The 15,990-nt window shown below is 44.1% G+C and overlaps 1 long non-coding RNA gene across 1 annotated transcript; it reads left to right on the top strand.

The window, feature by feature from the left end:
• Positions 1-5,989: 5,989 nt before the first annotated feature.
• LOC140913458 (uncharacterized) lies at positions 5,990-14,479 on the top strand. The gene is made up of 4 exons (XR_012159596.2): positions 5,990-6,108; positions 7,457-7,646; positions 12,698-12,813; positions 12,906-14,479. It is a non-coding gene; the product is annotated as an uncharacterized LOC140913458 (long non-coding RNA).
• Positions 14,480-15,990: the final 1,511 nt, after the last annotated feature.

Genomic DNA, 15,990 nt, shown 5'->3' with positions numbered 1-15,990 from the left:
TGGTTCAGCTGTATTCACCTCTTGGACCAGATCCTGTGCTTCACTTAGGACTAAATCAAGAATTGCCTCTCCCCTTGTGGGTTCCAGCACTAGGTCCTCCAAGAAACAGTCATTAATGGTGTCTAGAAATTTTATCTCCGCATCCCATCCTGACATGACATGTTCCCCAGTCAATATGGGGATAGTTGAAATCTCCCATTATTACTGGGCTTTCTAATCTCCCTGAGCCTTTCACCATCACTGTCACCATCCCAGGCAGCTAGTATAGTCCTACTGCTATACTCATTATTCAAGCATGGAATTTCTATCCATAGACATTCTATGGTACAGTTTGTAAATCAAATGATGGGGGCTAATAGTAGTTACACTAATAAAATTGGGTATTAGGGGGAACAACTGACATACCTGCCTTTGTTGTTCAGAAGCCCCCCAATATCCATGCAAGGATCTTCTCATTATTCAAACTCACTGTGTTGCTGCAATGGGGGGCTGCATTTTCCAAGACTGCTAAGTGTGTCTTCACCACCGCTAAAGTACTTGCTTTTGGCACGCAGCACAGTCTTACATTCTTGAAAGTGTATCCCTGACTGTCGCTGTGACTGTGGAAATAAATTTTCGGCTTTGCTTTCTGTTGTCATTTACACTGGTAGAAATCAGGAAGAATACCACTGAATTCAATGGGGAGCTGCTGGAGCTCAGCAAATCCAACTGAGCAATTGGACTCAGCAGAGTATATGCGGTTTCACGGAGACTGCCCTACGGTTTACGTGAAAATCTTGCTCTCCCAAGACCCCCAATGAGAGTTTTGTTATATTTTACTATTTTTACGGGTGTGTGTGTGAATTTTTCACAGTATTTTAATTTTTTGCTCAAATTTTTCATCAAAATGTAGAATTTCAACAAAAATGGGATAATTTTTTTCATGGAAATTAAAAAAAAAAAATGTTCCTAAAATAATCTGCAGTGTGGTTTTGAAAGATTAGTTTTAATACACATAAAAGTAAATAAAAACTGCAGAAATGTTCCAGAAATCACCATCAAAAGTGAAATATATATAACTACAGCATAAAAATAATCCAGCTCCTCTGCTTTAAAAATGTTACAAAGACAGAGGACTGAAGTTTTAAGATGTGGAAGAGGAAACTACATATAATACCTGGAGAACTATAGGGGCTGGTTTTTCAATACAGGCAAGGTAAGCCTCCAAAACAATTCAGACCAATTCTTCTACTAGAGTACGTAGGAGCAGTTCTGCTGAGGTTCCTAGCATGGCACTGATTCACCCAGCTAAGGATGCAGCCTTGCGTATGCACAGGTATACCATGTATGCATCTCTCTGTAAGCAGTCCTACCTGTCTGTTTTTACAAATACTGCAGACGCCTAGGTTTGGTTTGCATGGATGCATTGATGCTTTTGTACATGCAATCAGTGTGCATCCATTTAGCAAATTGGATGCTATATATATTAACTTAATTCTGTGTCCCTAAGCAATAGATCTGGGTAGAAAAGACTGGCTGCAAATTTGGGAATTGTCGCTTTCAAAGTCAGAAGCTGTTATCATAAAATATAAAATAATCATCTGATTTTGTATAATCACAGTCCCTCTAAACAATTAATTGGTAACACGGATGCTACTCTGAAACCTGTATTATCCCAGTTACCCTAGCCTAGTTTTCAGAAGAGTCACCAAACACGTGCTGTAGGGAAAGAGCTAGGCATCTACCATTGGTCTGTCTAGGTGTTTTATTCTGTGCAGTACCAACTTTTAGGTCTTATATTTTTCAAATATTAGTGTCAGCAGAGATGTCGGTCCAGATTCTCTATTCTAGTAACTGCTCTTTGTGCTGCTAAGCAGTGCTACGTGGCCTTAAACTGGCCAGAAATCACCAGCAGAGAATTCTTCTGTAAAGGGGAATCTCCACTGGTATATTGCTTGTGAAGGGACAGAGCTCCCTCCTACATCCCTGACTTCCACCCCTGGAATGTCAGGGATGGGAGCTCTGCCATGCCGGAGCCGTCACTGGTGAAAGTAGCCTTGCACCAGCCTCGTAAATTAGAGCAGGAGGTGACCAGATGCTAAGCCCAGGCAACCCTGAAATAGGTAACTGCAATGAGCTTCCTGTAGCTGTCCCTTTCCTCTGTCTCATCACTGCCCAGATATCAGAAGCCTCCCATACTTTCTGGTCCAGAATCAGGTCTGCTTCAAATGAGGGGCCAGATCCTCAGCTAGTGTAAAGCCCTTTCCTTCCATGGAGCTATGCTGATTTATGCCAGCTAAGGATCTGGCCCCTCCCACCCCCAAAGTCTTCAGACAATGGGGCAAGAAAAGCAATGCAAATACTAGATGTGTGTTTAACAACACCTTCTTTCATGCTGATCGGGGGATGAAAATGGCTCTTGGGGCCAGACAAAGGAAGAATGGCTGGCCCTTTCAGCTGGAAATTACAGCTCGACAGTGATTCCTGGCTGTATGCTGAACATTATGAAGCTGAAAAGGGGAAGATGTATCTGTGGCAGAAATTGTATCAAATGTAAAAAATAAAAATTGCAATCAATTTCCAGAACAGCGGCTGTCACTGACTAGCTCTGCACTTCATTCAGTTCTTAAACAGATGTAAAGATGGGGTTTCTGTGCCTTCTCTTTCTATCTCCCTTATACAGACACTTTATTATTGAATTAATTATCACGTCTTTGTAAAGTGCTCAAGAATTATTGTATTTTGCTAATGGATTCCTCTATTCAGTGGCATGTAGAGTATGTGGGGGGGCGGGGGGGGGAGGAGGGAATGTCATAGCTGTGTCACATGGTACATTTTAAAATTATACCGACCTGAACTATGGCATTGCTACCAGCAGCACTATAAAAAGAAAGGTAATTTAAATCAATTAAATCCCAGCTCTTTCATATTGTCATAGAATATTGAGATTCAAAATTAGTGTGAATTCAATAGAGGAACTGGCACTTTTGGAAGTAATTTTAAATACGTATATGGTCGTGTCTGATTTTATTAAAGCCAAATATGCAAGAAAAATGTGTGTGTTTGTGCACAGAAACAAACGGAGCCAGATCTTTAGCGAGCTTAAATCTGCATAGCCCTATGGACTTGGAAAAACCTGATTTACAGCAGCTGAAATTTAGCTCGTTAACCCTCAATTTATGGAACTCGGGATGTGATTCTCCTCTCATTGTCTTCACTGTAAAGCTGGTGTAACTCTACTGAAGTGAACACTTACGCCTGTGTAAGTGAGTGGAGAATCATTCCTTCAATCTGTCTGATGATGGCAGGGAGAGGGCTTCAAAGACATGGGTCCTTTGTGGAGACTATCCTGCTGCCAGCTATGCAGCAATTACAGCCCGGAGCCAAAATCTGGGGGGACCCATAACCGTGGAAAAGGAGGAAAAAAGAGAGTGATGATCTCAAGCAACTAGATTGCAGACCATATAGGGCATTATAGATCCCCGGTTTCTAGAATTGCTAAAGGGGCTGTACAGGCAGGCAGTGTGTAGGGTGCAGCTGGAGTTACACACCCACTGTGGCTCGCTGCATTGAAAAGACAGGCTTCTGTGCTCTGGACTGGCTGAAAAGTCTGAGTTATTTTCAGTGATCGCATCAAGTAGAGAACAATTTTGGATCAAGGCTAAATTATTGCACAGGCCTGGATCGTGGTGGCATGGTCTGCACCACTGAGGAATAGTGACCTTAGGGCAATTGTGTGTCTGCGGATGGGTGGACACAGATATAACTGGCCCACACAAAGGAAAAAATCACTGTCTATTCAAGTGATCTACTACAGGGAAGCAAGGAAGAGAGAGACTGACTAGGTCAGCATAGTTCCATTAACTTCAATGGTGCTTTGCTGATTAACACCAGGTGAGACTTTGGCACTTGAGTATTTATCCTTGTACTGCCCCTTTGTAACCATTTGGAAGATATCCAGTTACTTTAGCAATGTTGAGAGCCACAGAAGCAGCTAGACAGATACTCTCATTGCTTCCTCGTGCCCCTGCCTGTCTGCATCTACCAGTTGTCTTATACTGGGATGATAAACTCCTGGGGCAGGGATTGTCTTTTTGTTCTGGGTTTGTACAGCACCTAGTACAATGGGGCTCTGACTGATGGTTGGGGCAAATAATAACACTACTCATGAGAGCCTAGTTGATGGCTATTAACTCTTCTCTAGATTTTACAGTCATTTTTCACTGGCAGGGGGTGTGGGTAGGAATGAAATTAGTGCTCCCATGGCACTGTGAGGATGCACACTGCTATAGGGGTGCTAAACAAGATTTTACCTGCTGTTATTTCTTTACCACGTCTTGGCCATTGCCTTCTCTTTAATCATCAATGAACTAAAAGAGGGGATGTCTTGTCCATTGCTACTCCAGCAGGGGTTGCTGTGGTGCTGACTTTGTTCACCGGGTTTGTCAGTGAGTGCTAACTTCTCACACCTCTGTACTAGGCAACTGGTATGGTGGAGAGGAGGCCACTTGAGGTTCCATTTTGCAGTATGGCATGGGGCTCTGGACAATTGCAGTGTATTGAGATCTGGGTTTCTGCAATGCTCTTCATCTCTGCCTCCTTTTAGGGCGTGGGGGGGCAAGTCCTGGCTTTCCATGACCATCCACCTTAAAGGGACTTGGGCCCTGCTGCTTCTACGTGGGCTGGTCTGATTGAATAGTGTGTGTGTGTGCTAAGATATGAGGTCTGATGGTACAAAACTGGGGTGCTCTAGGACTTGACCTTGCCCAGCTGCAATGTGTAAAATAGCATATACTGTACAATGTGTTCTGGGTGCTGGCAGGCAGCTGGTGCAGGGGGTGTTAGAAGTTGTGGAAAGGGCAGGAAGAAGACAGATGATTTGAGAGGCCAGGAGGAGAGGGGTGTGTGGGAGGGAAAGACATGTCGTTACCCCCTTGATACCTGCTCTCTGAGGCCAATCTCTGCTGCAATCCTTAATGCAAACATTCCCAAATTCAACACTGCCGCTCCTACAGACTCTCCCATACACCAAAGACACTTAACACTGCCTAGGTAAAGCACTTTCCATGTCCCATCACCCCACTATGAAGCCCCCAGCTCCTCGTGTGCAGCTGCCATCCTGTTCTTTCCACCAGCAATGGGCAGGATCTTAAAGTGCTCATTCCACTCCTTCCATGTTCCAAACCCCTATCCTACTGTGCCCATCCTCTCCTTCCCTAAGGCTTATCTCAGCACCCTCCCTCTGAGCTCTACGGCTTCCCCTTTCCTTGCATGATGCGCAGGGTGCTCACTCCCCAGCCAAACCACCAGGCTCAATGCACTCCTCACCTGACCCCTTCCTAGCTCACCCCTAAACCTCAGTGTATGGTCTGCAGGCTCAGTGCATTCCCAAGTTCAGTGACCCCTTACCCATCTGATATCCAGGCCTAAGTACAGCCTCCCTCCTATCCTTGATGCTCCATGCACCCCTAAACCTGGGAATTAGTGCATTCCCTTCCCTTCCATGCCCCAGAAGCAGTGCATCCCTAACCCTGGGGTTAAATGTACCCCTACTCCTCCATGCCCCAGGCTCACCCCCTAACTCCAGGGCTCAAGTCACCCTCTCTTCCCTCCATGCCCTAAGCTCAGTGCACCCCTTTCAGTGCTCCAGGCTCAGGGCACCCCTAACCCTGGGGCTCAGTGCACCCCCTCCCCTGGGACTCAGGTCATCCCTAGACCTGGGTCTTGGTGCATCCCAACCCTGGGACTCAGGGCACCCCTAACCCTGGTTCTTGGTCGTCCCCCCCCCCCGGGGTTCAGGGCACCCTCCACTACACTCTCCCCGCAAGAAATTCAAAGCGCCACTGAAGTTGCTCCTGAGATGCCGAGAGCGTCATCGCCTCCTAGCAACTCTCATAGCAACGGGCCAACATCTGCTCCCTCTGGACCAATCCGGGAGCGGCACATCTGGGCTGCCCGCCTCCTGCTCTGAAGCGCGTCGGGGATGCGCTCGGCAGCGACTGGAGGCACCTGCCGGAGCTGGGGCTGCCGCCGCGGGCAGGCTGAGGAGCAGGAGCCGAGCGGGGAGGCGGTGTTTCAAGCCAGGGGCGAGCGCCGGAGCCAGCCCCGCCCTGTGGCCCGGCTTGCCCGGTAAGTGCCTTTGTATTGCACAGCCCAGCGGCCCCTTAGGGCGGCTCGGGCAGGGGGCATGAGGGGGAAGCCCCTGCCTGGCCGGGGCGGTGACCGCCCCCAGGGCTCGCTCTGCCCGCTGCTTGGGAGAACTTCCCCCGCCTCTTCCCCGGCTTTGCGAGCTCTCCAAGGCTGCGGGGGAGGCTTGTAAGGAATTCTCTAATACTAAGCGGGAGCCAGTCGCCCTTTGGCCAGCCGAGTGGCCAGCGCAGGGCCGGGCAAAGGGCAGCTGGATCACAGCATCTCCTGTCTTTCAGTCCCAAACTCGGAAAAGTAACCACAGCAACTCTTTCCATGGGTTCCTCCTGCTCTTCCTCTGGGATGAGACAGCTACCTCTCTATAGGCATTGCTTATATCTGAGGGACCCAGACAGAGAGGCTTGAGCCCTAGGGTTTTCTCATGACTATGTATTAAAAGTGTCCGGTGGGACCTTAAAGACTAACAGATTTCATTTGGGCCTAAGCTTGCCTGGGTTAAAAAACCCACTTCTTCAGATGCATCTGAAGAAGTGGGGTTTTTTACCCACGAAAGCTTATGCCCAAATAAATCTGTTCGTCTTTAAAGTGCCACCACATTCCTTGTTGTTTTTGTGGATACAGACTAACACAGCTACCCCCTGATATTAAAAGTGTGTGTGTCTATACATACAGCATATGCAAGTGCCGACCCACCCTCTTTATAGTTTTCTGATGGGAGTGGTATCTTTAATATGTGTTTAAAAATTCTCCTCTAATATAGAATGCAAGACAGTGCTCAGATACAAGCTTATTTGCATTCATATTGGCTACCTCACCTAAAGGGCAAAAATGGAGACATCCACACTGCAATAATGGGACCGATCGTAAATGATAAATTCTGATGTTTCCAAAACCTACTTTATTATATACACATTGTGTAGGTGTGTATATAATAAGAGATTGTTACTACTCCACAAAATTATGTTGCAATCTTGCTCGCAGTACTTCAGCTTTTTTTTCAGGAAAGGTACAGTCTGACAGCAATCAATCAAAGGGTATAAAAGTCTGTAACTTAAAAAGGAGGAGTTCAGGACAGTAAAAGGATATGGCTCATGTAATGACACGGCCTTTCGAGAACCAGGCAGTCGGACTAACAGCGTTCCCGCTTACGTAATTATAAACACGCTCCTCAGTGAAATGAGGGTTTGTAATGTTTCAATGACTTTATGTTCCAAATGGCGCCTAAGAAATAAGGTCAAAGCTATGGAGCTGCATGTGACTGCGGGGAATGGCTTTTTGTGTTACGAAATATCATGGGGTCTCCTTAAGCAACATTTTGATCTTTTACAAGCTAACAACTTTCGGTGCGCACCTTGATTTTGCCGCGCGAAGTGTTTGTCTCTCCTTGACCCACCCCACCAGTGCACCAGTGCGGCGCTGTGAGAGATGCTAGCAGAGCCTGGGCAAAGAGGGAGTTTGACCCAAAACCATTCCAGAGAGCCGCGCTGCAGATTGATTCAGCACCACAAGGAAACCGACAGGTTAGCCAACTACCCACAATGGCCGTTGTCTAAATACAGAATAAACGTCTCTTTAATAGAATTTGGACAATCAATATAATGGGCTGCTTTCCGGCGAGACTGCTCCAGTGTAGAAGTTGAACAAGGGGTTGCTTATTCATAGCTATTTTAAAAGGGGGCCAACCAGAAAAGATGATTTTCTCTTATTTATTTGCTATACACAGACCAAATCCTGCTCACTTTGCTAAAGTGAATAGTCCCAAAGAAGCTAACGGAGCTACTGGGATAAGCAAGGTGATGATCTCCCTGTGATTAAGTACAATGTCTTCACTAATGTAAAAGCCAAACTTTCTCGAGCACTGGGATACTTGTATCAGTGAAGAAAAAGTGCACAGAATTAAGTAGTGGGGTCCTCAGAGATGATTAGCCAACCACAAGGAATGTCATTTTAAAGCACGAAGCCAGCAGTTTCAGCAACATTAAACAGTATGGATACAGTTTAGCAGTCTTTACTCAGGTAAAACTCCATGCAAGTTAAATGGAGTTTTCTCTGTTTAAGGTCTGAGCAAGGAATGCAAGATTTGTCCTGCTCTTTTAAAAAGATTGTAGCTAATTTTGAATCCATATGAAATCTTTGAGCTGGCAAAGTGCCTCCCTTCCCCAGGTTCACCTGTTCGTGGTGCAGTAGCTTCACAGAGTCAAACAGGAGAGCAGCTACTCTCAGTGCCCAGGAAAGATGGAACCTCAGCAACCTGGTGTCTTAAATCAAACAAAGATTTCAGCCAGGATGCTCCTTAAGTGCAAGCTGTGCTTGGGTTAGAGAAAAAATAATTTATTACTGTATTTTGACAGCAGTCGCAAGGACTTTACAGTATTTCCCAGGGTGTCAAAGTCATGTCTCCTATTGAAAATAAATGTCAATTTCTATTCGTTTAAAAGCCTGAAGTTTTCTATTTAAGTATGCAAGAGACACTTAGATATGGTATGCGTCTCGGTCATCTTTAGCCCGCCTGCAGATTGATGATCTTCCCGATGCTGTGATAGGAATCTAAGTAGGAACATGTTACTACCATTCACCTTGAAATGTGCATTAAGCTCATATTGTAGTCAGTGAATCTCAGAGGTTATCAGCTGCAGATGTCTGGGTCACCAAGCCACTGTTGAGGTGCTGACACAGCCCCTGTCACTGCATCATCTGAGCAGGTCATAAATGTGAATGAGTTTCCCCTCAGGCAGTGAAGCGGAAACTGAGGCACAGAGAATTAAGTAACTTGCCCAAGGTCACACATGCAGTCTGTAGAAAAGCTGAGAATAGAACCCAGGTCTCCCGAGTCCTCCTCTAGGGTCCTAACCACAAATCCATCATTCCTCGTCACCTAACTAGATAACCATTTATTAACCCAAGTCTTGTCTCCTGCCCCTGATATAAATTGCATCATTGTTAAAATCACTCTACATCAACTGATTAAAGTGAAAGCATTTGCCCTGTTATTGAGACCATTGTTATGATCACACAGGTCAAATTAAAGAGCCTCTTGCAATTTTCAGTCAAAGTATGACATTGCTATATTCTGAATATATTTCCACTTTAATTTAGATAAGATAACCCTCTGTTCCAAGCATGCTTAATACATCACTGCATATCATGCCGTGTAGCACTACTATTGTTATTCTTGAAATTAATAGAAAGGGGCACATTAGGCAGTTAGAGCATATAATTAAAGACATTGTAAAGTTACATTTGGGGAATCAAGATTAGAGATGTAGGCGTCTATTCTCTCACTGATGTGTGGGATTTATGCTTCTAACTGCCATTAGCATTGATGGGCGCTACAAATGCAACTCCCCTGTGCACTGAGTGTTGAGAACAGACATTCAGAGTGTGTCATGTGAAGTGTAAATAGCGCACCAGTGTGAGGGGGAAAGAAGGCCAATCTGGTTAACTGCCATGGAGATCCACCAGTGCCCAGCACCTTGGAAAATCAGGCCACAGACTGTTAGTTTAGCCTTTGATGAACAGGAATGGATGTAAGCGTGTGCTTGTATGCTTTGCTGAAGGTGACTATCCTTATTTTTGGAGGTTGGAAGTATGGGCCAAATCCAGCGCTGTTGTAAGCAGGGACATCACCAGTGATGTTAGTAGCATTGCACCCACTGGCACTACTGGAAAATTTGGCCCTCTGGCTTGAACTGTGGTGTGGTGGTGAAGAAATTTGATAGGGTTATCATACAGCTGTCTCCCAGTTTGAGAGCCAGGGGGAGAGACTCATGACCCCTTGCTGTAACTGTCAAAACACTTGGCTCCCAAGAAGAGCCTTACGCACAAGGAGCACCGAGTCAGTGTGTTTATATTGAAACAAAGCCCTAAGAACCTCATTCCCGGCTGCATTACTCCAGTTTTATGCAGCTGTAAATTGAAACCAGGCTGAAAGATGTACATAACCAGCCAAATCAGAAAATACAACATCAGTCGTAAGCGTGAGGGTATCCCAAACCTCAGTTAGCATGTCTTTCTTTGGGTTTCCGAGTGGGCACTTTCTTTGGGTTTATAAACACAGAAATAAGAGGGCTCTGGGTGGCACTGGGGAATATCCCCTGATTGGGTCTTGTCTAAGTTGGTAGTTGAAGTCACAGAGCATTGTGGGTGTGCAAGGAATACGGGATCAAACCCTCAGTTGTCTAACTTAGCTGTGAGGGACAGTTCATTCTCCCTACCCATTAAGATCTTGGTGTTTCACATCCACGTGCATTTCCTACTGTTCCATATATGAATAAGTGAATATCTGTGGAAATTGCTATTTGGGCACTTAACTGCCTGCATGCATGATTGCAGCAATATATGTGCAAATCAGAGTGCATGACCATACATGTTTGTTAAGTACACGAATAAGGCTCAAACTTTTGAAAAATTTCCTTTTAATTTGAGTCACTTGCTTAGTTTAAGGTTTGCTCTGTTGTTGAGAAACATTGTCTCAAATTCTCCAGGATATTAAAACTTTTCCCTCCAATTGCCTCGGGCATAAAGCTGACTTAAATCCAGCACCTCAGACCCTTATAAAAAGGCATTTTGAGTGATGTATCACCATGATAGTGGCTCCAACACTGCACAGCTGCTGGCTTAGGGGGCATGAGCGCGGAGAAAAGGATGTGGCCACGCATCCTGATGCCCCAGGATCATGGGAGCATCACCTTTAAAGCTGTGCTGGTAACACGTTGCATCAAGTGATCTAGTGAAGCCCAGGACTTTGAAAGTTAAAGAGAATTAATCCTTCCCATCAGGGTTTGCAGGCCAGCCTTGTAGCCTTCTGTAGTAGGGGAACCCCACCCTGGCTAAACAATCGGGGAGAAAACACTGCATGGAGAACCTCACGGAGATCTTTCTCTTTCAGATGCTTCCTGTGGGATTTTCCATGAGCTCTGGCAAAAGGGCTGTTAACCAGCTGGATCTGGCCCCTGGGAAATATCCCAGCACAGGAGAAATCCCTGATTGACACAAAGCCAGTAAAACTGGCTCTATGCCATCCTCCCCCACTCCACCGCAGGAGCCCCTGGCACAAAAGATGTGTTGGAGTGTGGCTAGGACATTCCCATGCTGTAGCTATCCCTGGCTGCCAAAATGGCCCCTTGGTGCCAGTTAGGTCTGTCCCCCTCCCCAGCTTACTCAGGATAAAAGAGGCACACAGGTGACATGAAGCCACCTCTGCCCCCTTTCCCTCCATCTATTGGTCCCTGTGCCAAGCTCTGGTGTAGGGATGAATTGGGCCCTTGATGTCCAATGAAACATTCTGGGGATCAATCCTGCTCCCACTGAAGTCAATGGGCAAAATGTCCATGGACATCAGTGACAGTGGATTAGGCCCACTGAATCATATAACATAGGCATTGCCTGTTGGAATCCAGCTGCTCTCATGTTGGGTATAGTGTAGGAGAACACACAGTCACACATTTAAGGAGTGTATCAGCGCTCTAAGCAGGAACCTCAGCTTGGCTGGAGCACTGTGAAAGTTTAGGGGAGGGGTAGTTAATCAGGCACTAACTTATCATGCTAGAACTCTTACGGAGGGATGGGTCCACAACAAAACCCCCAGGGCCCAGCAGCAGATGGTCAGAGCCAGATCTGCTCCTGCATGTGGCCCTTCTCTCCGTAGTGGGCTGAAACAAAAGCCTTCATCCAATGCCCCCACCCCAACCTCTGTGGTCTGGGTCCACCTCTTCCCTCCTCTGTAAGTTTTGTTGTGGAATCAAATGGAGTATTCTTTCTGTTCAGTGCCTATCTGAGTCATACAGAACTATGGAGATTGACTTATAAGCAATAAAACACAACTAAGTGTGACCACTCCACACCACGCTGAAATCCAACTAAGATTTTACTTTCAAGAGCTCATTCACTTTGCTGTGACCACAGCATCACCTAGTGTGTAGAATGGTAATTACGCTCCAATGAAACCACCCCTTCAGTGCTTCACTGTGGGACGTGGGGGGTAACATGGTCTCTCTTGTATGATGAGTAAACAATGCTGAACCATAAAGCTGCTCTATGGAAGAGTGAAGAAACAACTGTTATTGCATCCCACCCATATACATTACTGTGGGTGAGACGCCGTCAAATCTTTACACGGGATGTAAATTCACATCCTTGTTCAATGTTGCTGAATGCCCTTCCTAGGTTAAGTGCATCACGGGTACTAGAACATCTGAACTCAACAGATGAAACCATCCATTTATACTACTTACTATTCCATTGGTTGATCATATTTCTGTAACCACTGCTAGCCTCCCACCCTTCCAATGGCTCATTAATTTCACCTGAGTCACATATCAAGGTAATGTAAGTTTTTGTGGCAGGAGTCTTGCCTTTCTCTTAGTTCTGCAATGTGTCTAGCACCACCTGTGTGTGCTTGAAAAAAAAAAAAAGATGATAGAGCTAATGATCTGTAAACAAAACTCCTGTTAGTCTCAGAAACCAAGCAGCCGCGGCTTATAGACACATCGTTTTGCACATGCCAGACTAACATTACAGGGGACATCAATTTGCCACAATCGTTGCTGATACTCTATTTTTTGTTGCACAGCTGATCCAATCAGGGTATTGACAAATACGCTAACGACGTCGAAAGTAGCCTACTTTAAGAGAAAATATGCAGAAGAAGAAGATTTACATCAAGATTACCAGGGGTATTTTCCAAAAGTGAGTATGTTTCTAATAAATATTCCAAAGGGGAAAAGCTCTTGTTCTTATTCCTTGATCCTAAAACTATATTGGTTATTTTTACTTCTCAGCACCTGATATTACCTGAGGACCGGACTTGTATTCTAAAACTGTCTCTGCAGAAACTTCGATTCCTTGAAGACCCTGAAACCTATCTCCGCAGGTCTGTGCTTATTAACAATTTGCTGAGGAAGATCCACCTAGAGACAGACAAAGAGAGCTATGAATACTTTAAGGAGGCACCCTGTTATAGGACCGCTTACTCGGATACAAGAAAACGGCTGAAGTTTATGGTACAAGAATGCTGTTCTCAGTCACTCTATTATGAAGAGCTGCATTCGTATCATATTGTGCCTTATTCTACAGAGAATTCCATTTATGGAATGGGCTATACAAGCAGCCACTTGGAGCAAAATTCTCAGTTGCTTATTTATAAAATGAATTGAAGTAGCTGTTAGATCCACTGATGTTTTGTTTCTGAATGCTTGAACTGCTTATGAACATGCGAAGATGAGGCACTAATTGTAAACACACTTGTGATGAAAGACGGGATACAAACAGAGATGAATGGAGGGTACTTTGATTAATACTCTGCAGTCATTGGTATGCAAAGGGTTTTATAAGCAGAGAGCTTGCGTGCAATGTATTTTGTAGAAACTAAGCGACATTAAGTTGCCAGTGTAGATATAAACATTTTATCTACTTTGTATTTAAATTATGCCATACCAGGTGAGAGGTAAAAACCAAAAGTGACAGATTATTCTGACAATGAAGATTCAGGGGTGGGAGTTATTTTCTGTAAGGTTTAGAAAGCACGTTTTCTTTGAGAAATGCTTTGAATGTGAAGGAATCAGTGCCAAAAGAAATGCCTCTTTGGTTAGGATTTTCAAAAAAGCAAAATAACTCATCTGGTACTCACAAGAAATTCTACACTGAGATCAGTCAGCACTGTAGTGAGGGTGTTTTTAACTGAGCCACTAAATTGCTCTCACTTCTTACTTATCTTTCTGTTGACAACATTTTGCGACAAAACGGGATGACTCAGATGAAAGTCTATTTTCTCAGCCAGTTGTCAGTGTTTTCTAAACATGATTTGAATCCCCTCCAGGTTGCCTGGCTGGAATTCTGAGGTTTGTGTGTGTGCGTGTGCTATTTACTATTCGATCATGTGGTACAACGCACTATCAGTGTTAGAGCTTAGGTGGGCACTTTTTTGTGATTTGAAAACAAAATAAAACAAAAACCCACATTCCAGAAAGGGAATATATTAGACACACTGGAGTAAAACCTCAGAGGACTTTCATTTGAGATGAGTTTAATCTGCATTAGTGACAGTGTTTGAGGTGGAGTTAGATGTCTAATGTCAATTTTTGGAATTTCCTTTAGAATATATATCAAGCATGTCCTATGAGACACATTGCGCAATCTGACCACGGGAATGGGAAAGTCATAGCTGCCAGAGCTATGTTCTGAAAATACCAAAGAGTAGTATTAGGGAGAGAATGACATTAAAATAAATGGGGTCAAAAGCAGGGATTGCACTGTAACTTGGGAGAACATTATGAACAAGCCAGTAAACTACATAGTTACCAATATATTTGTTTCAGAGTAACAGCCGTGTTAGTCTGTATTCGCAAAAAGAAAAGGAGGACTTGTGGCACCTTAGAGACTAACCAATTTATTAGAGCATAAGCTTTCGTGAGCTACAGCTCACTTCTTCAGATGCATCTGAAGAAGTGAGCTGTAGCTCACGAAAGCTTATGCTCTAATAAATTGGTTAGTCTCTAAGGTGCCACAAGTCCTCCTTTTCTTTTTGCGAATATATTTGTTGTTCACTTACTGATGACTTGCGACACAGAATTGCTGAACAAATATGCCTGATCCAAAGCTTATGGAAGTCAATGGGAGTCCTATAGACTATAAGTTTACAGTGAAGGAATCAGCTTTGCATTGCAGGTTTTAGCCACTGGAGCTTTAAAGGTAATGCTAAGTGAAATAATAGTATATTGTAACAATGGAGGCAGACATGTATTCAAGTAACCAATTTTCTCATGTAGATTTGACTGATGCTATTTCTCAAGCGTTATACAGTATGAACAAATAAAAATGGCCTTACATGGATGTGCTTAGTATAGAACAAAGATTCCACCTGTAACCCTACTTAAAATGCCTTGCTCTTGTATATTGCACACACAATTGCTGCTGTCAGACATGTATTAACCGTACAATAAATAAAAGACAAGGGCAGGAAGTATGAGGAGCAAAGTCAAGTGAGTCAAGGATGATATTCATAGTTAGAAGCCAATGCAGGTTTCAGAGACAGGAAGAGAGAGAACTAAAAATCCAGGAAAGAAGAGAATTTGTAGTAAAAATGTTCAGACCTAAATTCAACACAACTATTACTCCCAAATTTCAGAATCTACAACTGTATGAAATGCTCTTACTATTAAATAGCCTACGGACAGCACAGAAATGGGAAAGCTGGAAAATGGGGCAATGCCGTTTCTTAAGTGAAATTAGTAATTGTGAATGGTTAGGTTCTGAGAGGCCACTTTCATTTTTCTTAGAAGCAAAATGTCCATACTTACCTTGGAGGTAAAGGGGTCAAATTGTCTGAAGACCAGATCCTCCGCTGGTGTGATTCAACATAGCTCCGCTGGTGTAAATCAATGGCCTCTTGTTGGCCCACTGGAGTAATGCCTGCAGAAAAACTGGCCCAAACTTTCAAACATTAGCTTGCATTTTGCAAACTGAAGTATTTTGAAAAAAACATCAGTTAAAAGCTACTAATATACGCTACCTATCTCAACAAGGAAAACTGAAAGAAGGCCAGGCTAGTCTGGAGAAAGGCTCCAATTATCTAGTATGTGTAATAAGTGTACTACTATAAACCGGTAGTGAAATGAGTTTACTGTATGATATGTGAGAGAATGATATGATCAGTGCTGTTAGAGGAGCCATCATCCCTCAGAGAGCTCTCTTATCTCTGATGGTACATTGCCTACTGTGTGCGCAGGGACAGGTGGGGAAAGGGATATTAGAGGACTAATAGGTGTCTCTGGGAAATTATTTCTGCCTTCTGGTTTTAAAAATATGTAATTTTCTGCTCGAAAGTGAACAGATTCATGCACTTTTTTCTTTATGTTAGTTTTTCTG

The sequence above is a fragment of the Lepidochelys kempii genome, chromosome 6, assembly GCF_965140285.1.
Source record: "Lepidochelys kempii isolate rLepKem1 chromosome 6, rLepKem1.hap1, whole genome shotgun sequence".
NCBI classification, from domain to species: domain Eukaryota; kingdom Metazoa; phylum Chordata; order Testudines; family Cheloniidae; genus Lepidochelys; species Lepidochelys kempii.
The sequence above is the reverse complement of the archived record's forward strand: the minus strand, read 5'-3'. Positions and strand labels throughout refer to the sequence as shown.